The 21,476-nt window shown below is 42.1% G+C and overlaps 1 long non-coding RNA gene across 1 annotated transcript in view; it reads right to left on the reverse strand.

The window, feature by feature from the left end:
* Positions 1–4,729: 4,729 nt before the first annotated feature.
* The window catches only part of LOC126481453 (uncharacterized), a 33,422-nt gene continuing 16,675 nt past the window's right edge, over positions 4,730–21,476 (reverse strand). The window contains exon 3 of the long non-coding RNA XR_007587564.1: positions 4,730–4,868. This is a non-coding gene — a long non-coding RNA (uncharacterized LOC126481453). The remainder of the gene's footprint in view (positions 4,869–21,476) is intronic.

A 21,476-nucleotide genomic window follows, 5' to 3' on the forward strand; every position in this document is an offset into this window, starting at 1 on the left:
AGAATCTTTTTTTGTTTCCAGAATGTGGTTATGCTATGAGCAGAATTTTCTCAGAATATGATGCCATATTTCAATAGGGAGTGTATGCAAGCATAATACACTGCTCTAACTGTTTCAGGACTTGCGTTGTTCCATATAATCAACATCGCGTAAGTCATTTTCGATAGACATCCCACACACACACTACTCTCCTAATGGCCATCTGGAAATCTTTCTGAAAATTTGTTTGTTGTCACATTATCCTACTTCATCATTTCCCATAATTCCTTCACTTTTGAGGGCCAAACCTACAAACAAATCACAGTGGGAGTCAGAATAGCTACTTCTTAAGCCAGTCTCTCCATTAGCTGCATGGAACAGGCATTTCTCATGACCCAAAAGTTGGGCCCATGGAATGGCAGAATCAATTACATCTTTGTGGCACAGATTCACAGTGAAGAACTCCTCCACTTCTTGCAACCATTTAACCCATTTTATCAGTTCAGTTTCACCTGGTATTTTTCCAGGTTCTAACCCACCTAGCTCGACATTGTCCTCCTCATCACTGTAACCCACAGTTAACCTTTAGTCCATAAAAAAACAATCAATAAGCAACAAAAGCTCCAACAGATCCATCCCTTTCACATCAGCTACCACCTTCCCTATTGCCTAGGTACCTGTGGCAAACATATCTGTTCCAGCACCAAATCCATCAACACTTAATGCCAGCAGCCTCTCCCAGGACTTCAATACCCACAACCGCTTCACTAGTCTTATCCACAAGCAAATCTCTCAAGCAGTATTCTCCTCTCAAGTACTTCCAAAAAGCTAAAAAGCACTTCCCCTGCTACATAGGCCTTGAATGCCTCAGCACATAACTTCACTAAGGCTACGACTTTCTCCATTCGAGTCCTGGAATGAGTTCCCTCTCCCTTATGTCCTCCCCACATCACCCACTGTCACCTTCTGTTGCCCTCCCAGATTATGAGGCGTCTTAGTCAACGTGTAAGACATTCCCAAACCATTATCTCTACCCCAAGGTTCCTTACCACTGCAACTGTCCCTGCTGTAAAAACTGCCCCATACATCCATCACTGCCATCTAGCCCAACACCACCACTGGTAAATCCTACAATATCAGAGGTAGAGCAACTGGGGAAACCACAAATGTTGTTCATCAACTAATGTGTGCCCCCTGCAGTCTTTTATAAAGGCATGACCACAATTAAACTGCTGACCACATGAATGGACAAAGAAGAACTGTTCAACTCTGGGACACTCAGTACCCAGATGCTGAACATATTTTACAGCATGACTCAAGGGACACAAGTGCTTGCTACAGCACATGGGCTGTTGGATCCTTCCACACAATACTGCCTTCCCTGAACTCTGGAGACAGGAACTTGTCCCCCAACACATCCTCACATCCCAACACCCCTGTGTATTTAATCTACCAGAACATATCCCTTCTGTCAATTTCATTACATTTTCATATTTTTATTATTATATTTCATTTATCTCCTTTATTGCTTTCTTTTTTATCTTTGTTATCACCTTCTCTCTCTCTCTCTCTCTCTCTCTCTCTCTCTCTCTCTCTCTCTCTCTCTCTCTCTCTCACACACACACACACACACACACACACACACACACACACTGTCTCTCTCTCTCTTTTTATTCTATTCCTCTCATCTCTGGACTGAAGTTAGCAAAGTGGTTATGAATGTACTCTCTCTGACCTTCTTCTCTCTCTAATGCTTTGGCCTTCATCTTCGACTACCCATGGCCTCACTACAGCAGAGTCCCTACAAAAGGCACTTAAGAGTGATTTGGAGAGCATCCATTTAGATGTAAATGATTGTTTCATCACTTTTAAATCTATATGTGTCTGTCAACAGTACTAAACATTTTGCCTCCTGGAGGTAAGTACTGCTCATCAATTCTCTTAATTTAAAAGACATTATTACTGTAATTTAGTAGGGTGCTAATGCACAAGCTGGATATTTATTAGTAACTGCATTTGTGCTGATAAAACACTTGATACACTTGCAAGGTTAGCTGTGGCAAACACAATGTAAAACCTTCTCCCATGCATTTGTCATTGGTTATCCCCTATCCATCCTTTCATTTGTCACCCTGAGGTAACACAGCTAGTACTTGCATGAAAATTAACAGATAAATGTATATCTCAGCTACAGCAGCATTCCTGGGGGGAATTCAAAACTTCAGGACACTATGCCATGATTGACATGCTGCCTGTAACATCTAGAAGTCCCAGAGGCAATATGTCTGATGGCATATGTCAGGCATGTTTCAGTGCCTGGGACCTAGACCTATGTCCATCAGATATAATTCTACAAGGATGTAAATACCTACCATGAAAGCCTGTATCGATAGTCATTGGTTTATCTAGCCATGGTCAAATGTTAATAATAAAATATGCTGACCTGTTAGGTCCTGATTGTACAAAAAAGTACTGCATCACACAACCATAAACAATGAATCACTCAGTGTTTAGAGAGAAATTATCTGAAGAATGCCAGGAAGAGATTTATAAAACTGACAGTGTGGCTGGAAAATTTAACTCTTTGTAAAGATATTCCTAGAGCATTTTGAATCTTGTTATCCCAAAAAACAAATGTGTGCAGAAATGAACCAATGAAAGGACAAGTAGAGAATAACTCATGGGATTAGTGTATTGTGCTAGGTAAGGAAGCTCTGATTAATTCAGTGGATCAATTGTAGTCAATAGCCAAAACCCTATCACCACCAGTATAATAAAATCCCCCAATATGTTATAAACCACTATAGTAAACTCCCACAATCTGTTATTAGAAAGGTGAAACACATTCACTAAACTTGCAAAATAAAACACTACAAGGAAAAAGAAAAAATAATTTGATTAATAACTAAACAGAACTAAACAAAACCAGAAATGAAACTGAGTGCCCTGAAAGTAGCTGTGGCAAAAATGATGACACTTCAAAATCAGAGGCCACCAAATTCAGATTTACAGTGGTAGCAGAGAACCTGCTAAAAACAACCAAATACAAATGCATTACATTCATTTAAGCAGACACTGCATGCACCACCTACAGAAATTAGTTTCAAAATTTATTAGCCTTAGAAGAACACAAAATTCACGAGGTCACTAAACAGCAGTAGTCCGTTGGGTATGATTGTTTTTCTAGCAGAGTATTAGAATCTTCTGCTGACTTAATACAACTACTCTAAATCTTTCTCTGGAATCAGTCAGTGTCTAAGGGCATACTTTCTCTCAGGTTTAAATAGCTATAGCTTGTAATAAGAGGAAAAATTATACAATAATAGAAGCACTGCAATAAACAAGGGTCCACAAATGAACCATTTGCAAGACAATTGCTGATGTGTGGTTACAATCCACCACTGACTTCATTACAAAAAACTATCCTAGTTAGTACCCCAATTAGATGTGGTTTAAATTTAAAAAATTACATTTTAAATATATTTGTACTAATTGGGAAGATAGTTCATAGTGACATCAGTGGGGGCTCATAACTGGACCCTTGTTTACTGGAACATTTTTGCTTCTGTTATTGTATACTTCCACCAGACTCAGCTTTTGCTATGAATTAGGGTACACCCTGTGTAAAACTAGATGTAAGCAATCCACCACCAATTACTCATTTCATTCCTTCTAGTCATTTCAAAAGACTTTTAGAAGGTGGCCTCTGACAGAATACTGACTATGGTATTGGAAATTCTGCATATATGTAAATAATTTAATGAATGGAGGTAACAGGTCAAAAAACAGTAGAGGTTTTGAGCCATCAAAAGGCTGACAAACAGGACTGAAAATTTTGCTAGCTTTGGCTCGATTCCCAGCCAGGTTGGAGATTTTCTCCGCTCACAGACTGAGTGTTGAGTTGTCATCATCATTGCATTATCATCAACATGCAAGTCACTCACTGTGACGTCAACTGAAATGATTTGCACCTCACCAGCTGAACTTCCCCAAGCAGGGACTCCCAGCCATCAATGCTATACAGTCATTTCATTTCATTTCATGTGTATCCATGTATTCTCCCACCGAGTAGAGACAGTGACTGTTGAGGAATGGTACAGGACTTGTTAATTAAGTAGAATACACTGGGTACACACAACGCAGTTACAATAATCAAAACCAAATGCATGTGTAGGTGACTTTGAGGTGCAGATGAGAAACCAGCCAGTAACATAAACCTTGTGAACAACAGTGCGAGCACATAGTCTGAGCATTGAGGGAGAACAACATGTATGTGGCCCTCTGCTAAGAGTCTTGGTATCTTCATTCTGAGCCAGAAGAAGATTACTGACACTATGTGATCCTACGTGAGACCAGGTGGTGTGTTCCTGGCTTGTAACACTCCTTGTAGTGTAACTGTGGTGATTTGTGTGCTGCTGATGGTGAGACACACAAATCCGATCACATTTATTGATACTTGAATCACTGGATATAGTGTACTAGAGAAGCTGTGTTAACTGCTGTGAATGTAGTTTTACATGAATCCCTTATTTTGTTCTTGTTTCTAATGTACTTCTCTTTTAATTTTAAGGGGACGTGGATGTGAACGGGTTGTGTTTTTATACCTCGCTCTCAATGCACATTACTCTTGATCTACAATGTGGAGGATGTTGTGGTTTTTTCCAACAATGAATGACATTAACTCAAGCTGTAACAGGAAATTTATTGAAATATCTGTTATAGTTTACGAATTACAGTATTTTGCCTAATAGATGTTTTTATAATACATGTTTCCATTCTGGTATCATTTCCTGGTCCATCAGCAGTCTAATAGCATTCAAACTGTGACAGGCTGCTGTCAACATTCATAGCAACACATTATGCCTCTCGTTCTGTAGTTTGGAGTATATCTGAGCAAATAGAAAAACCCTTATTATACCACATTACTATTTTGTAAATACTGCTAAAATTATTTACAGAATGACAAACATAGATCATTTCTGTGATGTATTAGGCATAATACAAAGATACTATCCCATTATTCACTTGAGAAAAGTTTGGTGAACATAGATAAAACCATTGTGAAATTATATGTACCTAATGTTCTGAAAATGTAGTTTCGAGAAGATGAGAAACGAATGTTCACAGTGCTTTTGACTCACCATATGCCTCTTTCAGAACATTTCAGCAGCATGGACAGCTGCTTCTTTATCCTCTGTAGACCTTTTCAGGAGCCTTTTCCTTACTCTGGACTCTTTAGTGGTGGCTTCCACAGCCCTTTCAGCTTCAACTAGTCACTGACAATCTATGGCAGTCAGAGCAGCTGTCATATTATTTCCTGGCTTGATGCCTTATTTGTCCATTACTTTTGTCCTGCTGATTACACCATCATTGAAACAGATGACAGCATCCATCACATCCATTTTGAGTACTGTCTATCCAACAAACACTGTTTTTGGTACTCGTTGCCACATGCATCTGTTGAAACTCTCATTAGGCTTTTGTGTACAGCCATGTAGACATTTGCTAAGTAATTTTTTATCTGCAAGGTCCCTGTATATTAGCTTTATTGTTTCCATGACTGTGGCAGGCGTGGAATGTTTATGGTGATATTCCTTGCCTGAAGCCAGTGTGCAGACATTTGTTCAATTTAAAAGTTAATATACCATATATTTTTGGAAATGGGAGGAATTTGTCTTTCAGATGGCGGCAATTTTTTTTTTTTTTTTTTTTTTTTTTTTTTTTTTTTTTTTTTTTTTTTTTTTTTTTTTTTTCAAATTGTCTGGCAGCCAAACACAAAGGAATTTTGTTATTGGGCTAGTTTTCACTTGACTTTCCTTCAGGAAAATGCTGGGTTTGTGTGAATCCATATTTTATGGGAACAATCTTATTGTTATTCACAGTTAACTGATTGGGTCTGCTCAACTGCTGATCTGCTTCATTGCACAGTTTTCTAAAAGTTGCAGTTTGTTGCTGTTCTCATCCTTCTGTAGTACTGTCATGTAGTCAGCAAATAGACAGTGTTATATGAATCTACACTTATACTCACATAGTGGGTGTTACAACTATATGAGACATATTTAGCTGAAATTTATAGATCAGGCTCATTTAGAGTCAGTGAACGCAGTGGTGAAGATCCCCCATTAAGGAAATGCCAAATTTTCAAGCAATAAGATCATGCATTCATGACCAAATATCCATTTTGCAGGTAAACAGCAGTGTTATTCACTAATAAAAATAAACACACACACACACACACACACATACATTCACAATCAGTATAAGATATAACATTTCTACCAAAAAGAGGTTGCACTTTTCTACTGTACAATAGCATTTCTATACTGGTGTATTTTGCTGCATCATACAATAGTTTTCACTTTTGATAATGAGGTCTTACTACAAACTGTTCTAGAGAACAGTACAAACAATAACATCATTGTCTTCAAAAGGTTTGATGCCACAATCACTATTTCCTGTTTATCACATTGATTCTGGTATGTTACTGAAATTTGTTACAGTTTTCTCTGCCACATAACCACAAGTCTGTGAGCCATAAATGATCATGTCCTTGAAAACTAGTGACGTATGGTGATAAACAACTGAGTGAAATTTCACTATTGAAGTGGACTGAAGACCACAACAACAACAACAACAACAACTTTGTCATGTCATGTATCTTGCAATGCTCTCAAAATAAATTTATTTCTAATGCAAACAACAAGTTTATACTGTCTGAAAAAGCAGATATCAAATGGCTGGAGATATTTAGTGGTTTGTGGGAGGATTATTTCTGTGCAAATACATTTTCCATTTAAGGAATACTGAATTTCAGGTTCTTGAAATACAGCTCCATCAGTCAGCCCAGGCCAAGAGTCAAGCAACAGAAGGTGTCTTTTAACTCTGGAATGAAAATATTTTTTAACCAAAAGACAACATGATTCCTTGCAAGCTTACCAGAGGTGTTAGCATCAACAACTATAGTGAAAGGTGCTTCCCACATTACTAGCTGTCTCAACCTTGGTCCAATCTGCCCATTTTGTTCTTAAAAACAAATATACATCTTTGTACCAAGAAATCCAGCAGATGGCATATGAAGTTGGACAGTACAAGAATGTGTTACAGATGAAATAGATTTCACCACAGATTATGTGTGTTTTTCTCCTACATTTGATAACGTTTATCCACTTGCCATCTCATATTCAAACCAGGACTGGTTTTTGTTGAAAATACTGTTTCCACTAGATTCCTCACCTGCAGTTATGGTGTTGACCTTGTGCAGCTAAAAATGCTGCTCAGACCCCATTATGTCTTTTTTGTCCTTCATTTCTTTTGTAGAACCAAATGATGTTTTAGGGGGGAAAATGTGAATCTCTCTTTAAATCCCTTTACAAAAGTTTTTGATGCAAGGCTACACAACTGTGTTTTATGGCAGAACTAACAGCCCAAAATTTTATAAATTGTGATCATGGACAATCAGACCACAACCTCCGCATTCTTTAAGTTTTTCAGCCATTTCATTGTTATTAAAGAACAGTGATACAATTCTGGAAGGATTCTGCAGAAACTTACTGCCTTATTAACTATATTAAACTTTTTTGCAGTTGCTGATACATATTCTCTATTACACCTCTTTTTTTTTTAATGTTTCTGCATATACATACATTCTCAATAGGGGTTACTCTTTGTGGTGATGTGTTTGTCAAAGACTAAGACTGAAAATGCAAATGTGCAATATCTTTGTTTCTGATGTGATGTGATCTTTGTGTCTAGCCCCCTCCCCCCCCCCCCCCCACCCCCCCACCCCCCATGTGCTGTAGCTCGTATATCATCTTACTGAATTAATAACCTGTGTGTAACTAAAAGTATATGCATATTAAGTGACACCGACAACGACAAAGGCCATGATAAACAACAAATGCAACAGATGTGAGGATACTACCAAGCATGCTGCCTCATCAGGGCAGCCATTTGGTACATCAGAGGAAGTGAATACTGCTCCACCACTTGCAATAAATTTCACACAAATGCCAGGCACTTTGAATTAAATGCAGCTCACAGGCAATTTGCCTACAGTGAGTCTTCTGCACCACATGGAAAATTTGTCATTCTGCTTTACATGCATCAGCAACCTGATCTTTGGCTTTGGTTCTTGGAATTTTCTTTAGAAGTCTACAGCATCACAGAAGACAACTTGCAATTCATTCTGACTTTTAAATGCTTTGGACTCTCACATCTTTTTGTTAGTGACCGATATCATGCATAATGTGCCTTTGGTCTGCAGATACGTGTATCACAAGGACAATGTGCTTTGTCGAATGCATCAATAGCTGAATTGCAAAGCCAACAATTTTTGACAAGTGAATCTAATGGCAACAGATCATCTTATACATTCTGGCACCATCTTTGGTCCTTTTTAAAGGGAGCTGAAGTATCTAACACCACACTTAAACTGTAATGGATTAACCAGTGGTCTTCAGCAGTTAGGTGTGCTGTGGTTGCAAATAACGCCTCAAATTTACTCACAGTTACTATTGCTGATCAGATACATAATTTGCAGGTATGTGATAATGCAAGCAGGGCAATCCAAACATAACATCACAGCTATAGTCACAGAGGTCACTGATGGGGGTGAGCAGCTTCCACCTGCAGAACAAGTTGACTCACTACACAATGACACCAGCACTCTCCGACACTCCAGGCGACTTCCAATAGATCCCAGCTTTCCTCAGCCTGCTGCACAACATGACATTCACCATAACATCAGTGCATGCTCTAACATACAATACCTCCACTCTGCTACTATGGCAAATAAAGGATCTTCCATTGCACACAATATGGTGTTGACCAACAACAATCATTCTCACAAATGCAGATCCTTTACTACTACAGAACGTGACTCTCCCTGCCATTTCAACTCGACAAACCACAGGCCACAGAACTGGTAAACCACATCTCTTACATATCTAGGACACATGTGTGTGCCAAAAATATTCAATCAACTCAGGACTGGATGTCAGCATACTTTCAGTGAGATCTGAATGCCAATCGTCTGTTGAATCCTGGGCAAAAGTCACAACCAACTTCTGAATTCCTTTAAATGACGATGTGAACTGTGTGCTTGGGTCTCAAGAAAAATTTCCAGTGGAATTTCCTTGTAGCAGATGTTGCTGAGCCTACTTGCAGCAGACTATCTACACCACCCCAACATTGACATATCCCACCCCAACATTGACATATCCATACAAGAGGCTCAGCTCCAACTGAACAATGAAAGTGTTTATGGAAATACTGGATGTTTACATGATGCTCACAAACTAAAGGTGACAGCCGCATAGGAAGTGAGACTGCCCATCATTAACATCAATGAACCTCAAGCTTCTGCCATCAGGAAAGCTCCGATTAAACTCATAAAGTTAAAAGATGATTTCATTTTCCTGTCTATTTTGCCTGACCCAAAACAACTGTGTCCACCTCTCACCAACATGTTTCAAAACACCTGCCATTACATTCCTGCCACACTGGGTCTGCTGGAGACCTTGCTACCATGCAGGTCAGCACCTGGACTATATACCAATGTGAAGAATAAAAAAAGGAGAATTCATCTGATGCACCATGGGTGTCAAACTCCCTCCTTTCAGTACAGCATAAATCTTGATACTATATGATACTATCGCCTACGACACATCATATACCGGCCAGACACTCTGCCCCGCTGCCAGATAAAACACATAAAATCTATGCCTATGCTGGCTGATTCCCCCGCCACCGATGCCATGGTCTCACCAGAAGAGCCTCCACAGGACTCTTCCCCAGTTTCTTGTGTTTTATGGCTGGTCCACACGAAGGCTGGCCAGAGCATACAATTGCACTATTCATTCATTCCAGCGTACAAGGTGACTATTCATTCATTCCAGCAGCTCCACTGTATAGGATGGGAGAGGGAAGAAGAGGTTGTGTGGTGACACAGTTAGTTGAAGATAAGACTGAAAATTCAAATGTGAAATATCTTCATTTCTGAACTGACATAATCTTTGTGCCTGTGTTTTCATGCCAGTTCAGCTTATGTTTCGTTATAATGTATATCCTCACTGTGTAGGTCACATATTATCTTAGTGAATTAATGAAGTGGGTGTAACTAACTGTATACCCATATTAATGTGGATCGTTGTTCCCACAGTTTCTTCATTCCCACTTTCAATTGCTACAGATCGATAAACATATTCATCGTCAAAGGTATTCTCACTGTAAACATCTAATGTATCATTTACAGTCAGAGATTTTTCTACAAATAATTTATAGTTCATGAGTTCGAATAGTGTATTTGTAAAAGTAAGGCCTTCAGTTCCATCTTCTATGGTATTATGATACACTGTTGACAGAGCTATATAGTTGCGTAAAATGTCCGTGACAAGAACTGGATTGATGTGATGCATGCTGGTTCAAAAAAAGTTTATAATATTAATTTTACAAACTCTTGACTAGAAGAATAAATGTACTAACAATATGATCATAAATACTTTGCTCTTATACTTTAAACATACATGAATATTTAATAGAATTAAGCCAGAATGTTCCAGGATGTGGAAATACACACTACTGCAATATGGTTAGTTCCTTCTGCTAAACAGCAGTGGGAACAATTTGACTGAGCATACCTGAATACCCCATCTCACAATACCATACAGCATGCAATGTAGTTGGGTACAACATTATAGTTCACAAATCATATATCTTTATAATTCAAAAACTAGACTACCACCACTGCAATCTGCAACACACAAGGAGCCCAGTATGTATGTTTCATCCAAATATGACCCAAACAGCTGAAACATCTGTCATATCATTAATATACAACAGGAAGAGGAGCTGCCCCATAGCTGCAGACCCATAAACACATTCATTCTCAAAGGTATTCTCATTGTCAACATCTAATGTATCATTTACAGTCAGAGATATTTCTCTGGACAATTTATCATTAATGAGTTTGAATAGTATATTCGCAAAAGAAAGGTCTTCAGTTCCATCTTCTATGATCTGATTGTAACATTTGACAGAACTTAAGTGGCTGTTTTGTATTTTTGATCATTGTGCCTCAACGAGAACGTATTTTCCAGGATGGATTTCATCCACATGTTCGCAAGGCTTCATATGCCACAGTATTCAATCTTAGCAGATTTTCATAATTAACCATTTCTAACAGACAGAGCTAAAAATATTCAAGCTGTTGCCGGCCAAAGTGGCCGGGCGGTTCAAGGCGATGCAGTCTGGAACCGCGAGACCGCTACGGTCACAGGTTTGAATCCTGCCTCAGGCATGAATGTGTGTGATGTCCTTAGTTTAGTTAGGTTTAACTAGTTCTAAGTTCTAGGGGACTAATGACCTCAGAAGTTGAGTCCCATAGTGCTCAGAGCCATTAGAAACCATTTTATTCAAGCTGTTAACGATATTTCACTGTCAGATTTAATGTATAGTGCTGTTAAGACAGTCACATATTGCTGTCTGCATTACTTTGGACCTTCTGAATCCATGCTGGGGTGTAGATATCATCATTTTCCTATATAAATGATAACAGTTTTTTGGACATAATTTCCTCTAAGACTTTTGATATACAAGGTGAAACGGCATCTGGCCTAGAGTTGTTCATGTCATGCTCAGAACTATTTAAAAAATAGCATTCAGTATTTACCTAGTGAATTTGATTCATGTATAAATACTGGCTGTGCATTTCCAAACCGTATTCCAGTCACCAAGCTTGAAGGCAAGGGGAGGAGAAGGGAGCTCTAAGTTCACGTAGAAAAGCCAGCACAGGAGCTACAAACACAATATCCCTAATGAATCTCCATAAAAATAATAAAAAAATTGAGTGGAGTCAGGTCAGGGGGACATGAGGTGCAGTTGGTGCATCACGGCCAATCTGTTGACCTGGAAAATGGTCACTGAGAAAATCCTGGACATCAGCCAGGTAGTGGGGTGGTGCACCATCTTGCTTGAAGTAAGTATTTCGTTCTTGGTCATCCTCATCGATCTGTGGTAGCAACATATCCAGGTACACTATGCTGCTGATGGTTCTCTCATGGAAAAAAAAGGGGCCGTACACTTTGCTCTTGCTCAATGCACAAATAACTTTCAGTTTAAGACTATCACAAACATGTTGCAATGTTTGATGTGGATTTTCACTGCCCTGAATCCTACAGTTACGTTTTTTAACCTTGCCACTTAAGTGAAAACTCATCAGAAAAGATGATTTTGTCCAAGAAAGGTTCATCCTCATCTAATCGGTTTAACAAATCTCCACAGAAGTTCTTGCAAGCAATTTTATCAGTGTCTTTCATTGCTTGCACAACTGTCCATCTGCACGGATTCAAATGCAAATGGTTTCTCAACGCACACCAAATAGTCATATGTGCGATTTGCAGTTTGCGAGATGCAAACCAAGTTGATTTCATAGGGCTATTGACAAAACATCGTCTCACTTGCTCAACATCGTCGGATGTGCTTGGATGATGTGATTATCTCCCGTGTCTTATCGAGCACCCTGTTTCTACAAAACATTACACTACTCATAAATTGTAGGCCTACTAGAAGTATCTTTAGCCTACTTGGTATGGAAAATACACTGGACTGTTGTCGCTGACTTCGATTCTTCAAACCATAACACAGCTAGCATTCTCGGGTCCAGTGAAGGCAGTCATCTTTAACACAACTGCTGCTAGCATTCCTTATGACGCAATTCGGCACTAGCGAACTACACTAGGACAAATCCCACTAACTTGACTAAACCTGAGAATGGCTCATGATTCTGGCTAAAATGAGAAATCATTTCAGCCCACCTTCGAGTTAGAAAAGTGATATTATCAGACCATCCACTGATTTCCTCACTAGTCACAAATGTTTCTCACAGACGTACCCATCATAGGTTTCATTTTCTACAAACAGAACATATGGCAGTGTTTTGAAAACTGGAGAAGAAGTTCTTTTAATGTCAACACGGTTCTGACCTGAAACCACCAGGCACATTAAAACTGTGTGCCAGACTGAGATTCAAACTTAGGATCTTTGACTTCTGCAAGCAAGTGCTCTACTGACTGAGCTACCGAAGCAACTTCTGCCAGTACCTCATCCCTTACCCTCAAGCCTTCATAAAAATTCCCCAGTGAAACTTGCAGGACTAGCACACCTGGAAGAAAGGATATTGCCCTGAAATGCAAAGATCTTTAGTCTCAGTCCAGCACACAGTTTTAATCTGCCAGAAGTACCATACTGATATGGTTTGTGGTAGAGTAATTATGGTGTACACGTACATGGAGAAAGTGATAGCGCAGCAAATGCTGACATAGTGTAACTGAGGCGGAATAAGGGGAACCAGTCCACTCCGCTGCAGAGCGAAATACTCACTCTGGAACAAGGGCGCCCATAGCTGAAGGCAAGGGGATGGCCATAGCCCTCACCCCCCTTGCTCTTAAGGAAAGGATAAAATAGTCAGGTATTTTTCTTTCAAAAATTTAATGGTCGGTATTATGTAGATATTTAACAGGGTTGCAACTGGAACTTTTTTATGACTACTTGTAAATCGTCATTCATCTTCCAAATTATTAAAAATGCTCCATACCCTCAGGACTGGCCCCCCTTCCCTACAAATTATCCTTTGGGCACTCCTGTTCTGGAAGCATTACGGCTGTGGCTAAGTCATGTCTCCGCAATATCCTTCCTTCCAGAAGTGCCAGTCATGCAAGTTTCACTGCAGAACTTTTGTGAGGCAAGATAGTGGCGGGAGTAAAGTTCTCAGGACAGATTACGAGCCTTGCTTCGATAGCTCATTCAGTCGAGCACTTACCCCTCAAAGGAAAACTTCCTTAGTTCAAGCCTCAGTCTGGCATACAGTTTTAAACTTCCAGAAGTTTTATATCAGCGCACACTCTTATTGTGATCATTTCTTCAAGCACCTCCAAAATCACAAATAGTAATATCACACGCAGACCATTTTCTAACCATTGTTCATTGAAGGAGCACTTGCACTTCTTTGAACTCATTCTTGTTGTCAAGTATGGTGTGGTATTTCCAGGCGGGAAGGCGTGATGGTCCCCGGCACGAATCTGTCCGGCAGATTAATGTCGAGGTCTCGTGTGCCGGCCAGTCTGTGTATGGTTTTTTAAGACGGTTCTCCATCTGCCTCGGCAAATGCGGGCTGGTTCCCCTTATTAAGCCTCAGTTACACTATGTCAGCAATTGCTGCGCTAACACTTTCTCCATGTATGTGTACACCATAATTACTCTACCACACAAACATTGGGGTTTCACTCGTTTGGTGTGAGACATTCACAGAGGGGGGGGGGGGGGGGGGGGGGTGTCCACTGGGGGCCAAACCGCACTATAACCCTGGGTTCGGCGTGGGGTGGTGGTGGGGTGAGTGGACTGCTGTAGCCTGTTGTGGGATTGTGTACCACTGAGGGCTATGGTGGGGACAAAGCCTCTCCACCATTTCTAGGTCCCGGTTCTATACAATACAATGGTGTGATATGGTTATTGATGAAGAAAAGCAACTAAATTTAGCTAATGAAATATATCACAACACAATGTAGCACGCAATACAATCAGATACGGTTTCTCGCATACAGATAGTGTATCGTTGTCCATTTTTGTTCATTGTGCGCAACAATATACGTGATTACTCACTGGTAACAGTGGAATCTCTTTGTCAAACAGATTCGCCGGCTTAAGCTAGTAATAATAAAAATCATAAAAATGAAATAAATACCTAATTCGGGTTAAATCGCTTCATAATTGTTTAATTTGGGACAGATAGGTGTCCAGAAGTACCTTTGGAAAAATTTGGAACAGACACAAGAATCGTGACTGTACCAAAAAAATGAAACTGATAGTCATCTTAGTAAACGCTAGGCAGCGTGCGCAAACGGCATTCGGTCGTACGCGGTTCGTATTCGGAGCCTCACAACCTCCAGATGACAAAATGACAGTATGTAAACTCAAATAGCAACAATGAACTAGAAATAAAAAATGACAATCGATAAACAAACCTACAGCAACTGAATACCAACATGCAAAATCTAAACGCTACGAATTTATGTACCATCCTAATGTAACTGGTGGGAAACTGCCGAAGCTCTCAAAACTCCTAAGGGGGCGTGATAAAGGCGATAAATTTATTGCTTGCATCAACCGGGTACGGAGTGAAACACGAGCTTCGTAATTTCTTTTATTGAAAAAATAAAGCACAATAAATTTACGAATATATATCCATTATGCTGACTAAAATTAAAAATATTTGCAAGACCTGACCATTCTCGTTGCTAATGTTCAAGGTGTTATGAAATATGGGCTCAGTTGTTGGACGAAGGTACGTCTCCGATACATGTGCAATGTCGATTTTGGGACGTTGTAAAAATTCAGTGAATTCTGTTGTCTTGTGTTTCAGTCCGTAGGCGTTCCATACACAGATTTTCAGATATCTCGTGGTCCCAGGGCGATCCATCTTAAGGTGTCCCAAAGGCCTTCAGTAGCGATTAGAGAAAGTATCCCCACTAGTTGTTGCTGGACGTCGGTGAGAAGTTTGGCGACATCAGAGAGCGCTAGAGGTACGGATTCCATCAAATGTGCTGGTGAGACGAAGTTTCCGATTCCGGTCGTCGTGGTGGTGCTGCGTGGGCGTATGAATAATGCTGGAGTTGCTGTCGTGGTGGCTTGCTTCAGGAGGAGGCTGTGGTTCTGGCTGCCGTCGCGTGGCCGGCTGTTCTTGTGATGTTTTCTGACGGTGTGGCTGTGGGTGTGTCGTCAGGTTGGAGTTCTGTATTACAAGAGTCCTCCGTTGAGAGGGCTGCGGCGGAGACAATTGTCTGTATTTCCTGAGAAGTTCCTGGTACTTCTGGCAGCCACGCCATGTGGCAGGATGGCCCTTTTCACAGTTCGCACATTTCGGTAGAGCCCCTCTGGGATGAGTACAAGCTGAAGATCTGTGTTGCCCTCCACAACGAACGTAGCGAGCAGGCAAGCTGCAATAATTATCTGTATGTTCGAATCGCTGGTAGTGGCGATATTGAACAGGTTCTTCTTGTCCGTTGTAGCTTTCAATAATGACTTTAGTATACAGTAGGTATTTGATGCCGTAAATCTTGTAGTTTTCCTTTAGGGTTGGCAACGTGACACAGTAAGCAGCTTGAGGTCGTAATTCGTTGGAGTTGTTGTCTCGATTTTTAAATTGGTGGACGTTGATGACTGGGAAACCCTTCTCTATCAGTGAATCTTTCAGTTCTTGCATCGTAGCTTCGGCTTGTAGGTGTTTTACAACCACTTTGAGATCCTTGTCCTCTCCGGCCTGATGTGTAAAAATGTGGATGTGCTTCGACACAAGGAAATTGATGGCCCGTCGTTGATCTTCATAGGAGTCAAAGTGATATTTGATCCTGTCTCATTGGTAGTTCTTGGTATGGTAAATAGTAACGGGCGGGACTTTGCGTAGTGAGTTCCGGCCAGAGCCACCTATCCCCTCTTTATCTGCTTCTAGATTGATGTCCATCCGTTCTGGAGCATCCATAGTATCTTCTGTCGCAATAGCCGCATAACGGTTGGAAGTTTTCAGTTCTTCTGGTCGTTGTCGCTTCTGAGAGTTGTTCCGCTTAGGAGAAGCGTTGAGTCGTTTTGTTCGGCGAACTAGTGTAAAATCGCCATCTTAGTCGGTGGGCTGCATGGTCCAGACTTCTTCAGAGGAGATTCCCTGCATTTCGTTGTCGTCTTCTGGTGGAGAAAATTGTTCCAGGTCGTCTTCTTGTTCTTCAGGCTATGAAGTAGGAACTGTGCTAGTGCGTCTGTCGTATACTTCCTTACTATGCAGAATCATGTGTTGTATTTCACGTCTTAGTTCCCGTTGTTGCCGATCTTCCTGTGTTATCTGATGTCACTCTTCATAGGGTTTTGACGTATGTTGTCCTCTTCTCTGCATTCGTGGTCCTGTCCTCATTATCTTGCCTTTCAGAATCCGTTGTCGTATGCAGGGGTCGTCGCCATTGTATGTGTCCTGTAGGGAGCGGCCGGCCCCGGGGCGACCGAGACGGCTGGCTCGGACTCGCGCGCTTCGTTGCCCGCACTCATCGGCATCGCGTGCTCAACTGCGTATACAAATACACTCCTGGAAATGGAAAAAAGAACACATTGACACCGGTGTGTCAGACCCACCATACTTGCTCCGGACACTGCGAGAGGGCTGTACAAGCAATGATCACACGCACGGCACAGCGGACACACCAGGAACCGCGGTGTTGGCCGTCGAATGGCGCTAGCTGCGCAGCATTTGTGCACCGCCGCCGTCAGTGTCAGCCAGTTTGCCGCGACAGCGTGGACGTGAACCGTATGTGCAGTTGACGGACTTTGAGCGAGGGCGTACAGTGGGCATGCGGGAGGCCGGGTGGACGTACTGCCGAATTGCTCAACACGTGGGGCGTGAGGTCTCCACAGTACATCGATGTTGTCGCCAGTGGTCGGCAGAAGGTGCACGTGCCCGTCGACCTGGGACCGGACCGCAGCGACGCACGGATGCACGCCAAGACCGTAGGATCCTACGCAGTGCCGTAGGGGACCGCACCGCCACTTCCCAGCAAATTAGGGACACTGTTGCTCCTGGGGTATCGGCGAGGACCATTCGCAACCGTCTCCATGAAGCTGGGCTACGGTCCCGCACACCGTTAGGCCGTCTTCCGCTCACGCCCCAACATCGTGCAGCCCGCCTCCAGTGGTGTCGCGACAGGCGTGAATGGAGGGACGAATGGAGACGTGTCGTCTTCAGCGATGAGAGTCGCTTCTGCCTTGGTGCCAATGATGGTCGTATGCGTGTTTGGCGCCGTGCAGGTGAGCGCCACAATCAGGACTGCATACGACCGAGGCACACAGGGCCAACACCCGGCATCATGGTGTGGGGAGCGATCTCCTACACTGGCCGTACACCACTGGTGATCGTCGAGGGGACACTGAATAGTGCACGGTACATCCAAACCGTCATCGAACCCATCGTTCTACCATTCCTAGACCGGCAAGGGAACTTGCTGTTCCAACAGGACAATGCACGTCCGCATGTGTCCCGTGCCACCCAACGTGCTCTAGAAGGTTTAAGTCAACTACCCTGGCCAGCAAGATCTCCGGATCTGTCCCCCATTGAGCATGTTTGGGACTGGATGAAGCGTCGTCTCACGCGGTCTGCACGTCCAGCACGAACGCTGGTCCAACTGAGGCGCCAGGTGGAAATGGCATGGCAAGCCGTTCCACAGGACTACATCCAGCATCTCTACGATCGTCTCCATGGGAGAATAGCAGCCTGCATTGCTGCGAAAGGTGGATATACACTGTACTAGTGCCGACATTGTGCATGCTCTGTTGCCTGTGTCTATGTGCCTGTGGTTCTGTCAGTGTGATCATGTGATGTATCTGACCCCAGGAATGTGTCAATAAAGTTTCCCCTTCCTGGGACAATGAATTCACGGTGTTCTTATTTCAATTTCCAGGAGTGTATGACAGTACTCACCAAGTTTCCATTGTGCCCACCAGTTGGGTTACGGGTGCGGTGCATTGACAAAATGGTAACAACGCAGGAAAAGAGTTTTTATGTATTGCAATTGTGAGATTATCTGTGACAATAGCGCAGCGTATTTTCAGAAAAAATTATGGGAAAAAACCCATCATGTAACAGAGCGCTGTGCTTTGGTATCGACAATTTATGGACACTACCTGTCTCTGTATCTATGAGGGTTGTCCAGAAAGTAAGTTCCGATCGGTCGCTAAATGGAAACCACAGTAAAAATCAGAAGCATTTTATTTGCAAGAGTTAGCTACACTTTCCAGATACTTCTCTACGTAGTCGCCGCTCCGACTTCGATATTTGTCGGAGCTTTATACCAAATTTCCAACACCATCGTCATAGAAAGCAGCCGCCTGTGCTTTCCTAATTCTCTACGCTGGTCTATAGCGTGTAGCCTGCGCCCAAGTGTTGTCTTTGTATCCAGCGTTTCATGTGAACAAAGATGATGTGCAGTACGAGCCAACTAGGGCTGTGTTGTGGGTGATCAAACACTTCCCGTCGAAAAGGCTGCAGCAGCGTCTTCACTGCCCTGCAGAGCCTGCCGGCCTGGTCGAGCGGTTCTAGGCGCTACAGCCTCGAGCATGGATGTGTGTGATGTCCTTAGGTTAGCTAGGTTTAAGTAGTTCTAAGTTCTAGGGGACTGATGACCTCAGAAGTTAAGTCCCATAGTGCTCAAAGCCATTTGAACCATTTTGCCCTGCAGAGGGCGGCTGAGAGAAGCCACGAAGAAGGAAGTGCATGGCAGTTGTGTTAGGTGGGCTGCGTTCATTAAGGCGGAGCCTCTTAGCTGGCCTTCCTACTTGGCGGGAGACATCGTTGTTCTAGCCGCTCACAGTGCGCTCACAGCTGAAAAGAGCTCCTTATGCGATCGACGATCATACTAGAGAGACTACCCAACACATCTGTGCAAGGCTTCATCGGGTTTTCACAGTGGTGTCCATTTCGCGACCGATCGGAACTTACTTTCTGGACAACCCTCGCAGAAAAGTACTGGTCAATCAAGTGTGCCAGATGCAACAGCGGAGAGTATGAAGGATATGCAGTTCAAAACAATCAATGATCCGTGCAAGCCACCAACTTGGACCACCACAGCAGACTAAGTGGAAGATTTTGCGATGGCAGCTACATTTCAAATCGTACTGTCTGCAGCTTTTGCACCAATTGAAACCGGAGAATTATGGCTGGCGCTTCGATTTTGCATCACAGTTTCGCCTCCAAACTGATATTCTGCGACGAAACGACCTTCCATGTATCTGGAAAGGTTAGTTGCCACAGTGTGAGAGCTTAGGGCTCTGAATAACCCTCATGAAATTGTAGCTGAAATGTTACAATAAATAATTTCGGTGCCAGATGGAATACTATGATCTCTGTAGAAAAACCGTAGATATGTCAAGGTTGATCTTGATTTGTCACAGTCTGGTATCTTTACTTTTTTGGCGTTGAATGATTTCGGGCATAGGGGAGTATGTCCGTTCATTATTTAATAACAACCATACAAGTGAAGGACTTGGTGTGCCTAATTATTATCACGGTCCTGTGGCACCTTTTACTATAGAAAAGGTGAAGTAGTTTAGCTATTCTTCGAGGCTGTAAAAGGAGGTAAGTGAAAAGGAATTAGTTCCTGACCGGCTTGGACTGTGTCAAAATGGCCACTTGCACGGTACGTAAAAATTAAGAGAGTAATTCTCACCATTTTCAAGAGATTGCAATCTTTAAATTTCCTATTTCACGGTCAAAACATAAAAGGGGTAATAGTTTTCTCCAGGTCAGCACATCAGAGAAGCTTTCTGCTTCCTGCATACCAGTCGAAAACGAGACAGGAATTTTTTTTCTAGATCGTAAAACTAACCATAGTCATGAAATATGACACTACGAAATAACCCGTTTCTACCTCTCCCTAATGTAAGTCCCTTTCGTGTACTGCGACTAACGATTCCATCGAGAATCATCCTCAAATTGCGGGCGTATCTGATTTTCAAAATTATTAAATTATTTTTCTCTCACCAAGCAGTCAACAATTTTTCTATCCCCGTCAATAAACGAAATTCACACAGAAGGAGATTTTACATGGAGAATGAACGAGATTCGCCGAAGGTTAATATTTTCTGTAAAGCTATATGGGCCGATGGGCCGTTTTTCTCCAGTGAGAGGACTGTGATGGATACCTGGTACCCAGTGGCGCGAGGGGTGAGCCTCCCCCCCCCCCTCCCCCCCTCTTGAAGGGTCACTCACCAGTCAGCCCGCACACTATTCGTTGGTTTCTTTCGTCAGTCGACTCGACTGAATCGAGTTATTGAGTAGTTGTACTTTCCTATGTAGCACGCGCGTCCGCGTCCGCGTCATCGTATTTTATACGTTTCTGTCTGGCACATAGATAACTAACACATACCTACGAGAGAAGTCGCGGCCATTCTAGTGATCTCAATACGTTATTCTCTCTGGCATTTGTTCGAGAAAAATCGCGAATATTCTACTGCTTTCTTGTACAGAGATCCTTCGATACGTAGCATTACGAATACGGACTGTTCGCCGAATAGGAAGCTAGTTTACATTCAAATGCAGAAATATTAAGACTGAAGAATGAATAAGTAAAAAGTCCTAGTTGTAGCAAGTGCAAGTGTGAAGATTAGTCACGAGTGAGAGTGATCAGTTGATTGCCACCCTGACATTGATTGTCCTATTGACGATGTAATCAACCAATTTCCAGGACGAATAGGCGCATAGAATTCATCATTTAAGGAAGAGAACCACAGTTGTAGCTTTTTTACATCACAAGAGAGCATTATGTTGTATATGTGTATAATCAGTTTAAATAAAACTGTCTTAAACTTTGCATGTGACTTGATTATTTTTTATTATGGTAAGAGTAAAGGTAGCTCAAGATATCTTTAGCGCCCCCTCCTTGAGGTTTTTCTGTACCCCCCACTGCTCTTAC

Source organism: Schistocerca serialis, chromosome 5 (genome assembly GCF_023864345.2).
Source record: "Schistocerca serialis cubense isolate TAMUIC-IGC-003099 chromosome 5, iqSchSeri2.2, whole genome shotgun sequence".
Lineage (NCBI taxonomy): Eukaryota > Metazoa > Arthropoda > Insecta > Orthoptera > Acrididae > Schistocerca > Schistocerca serialis.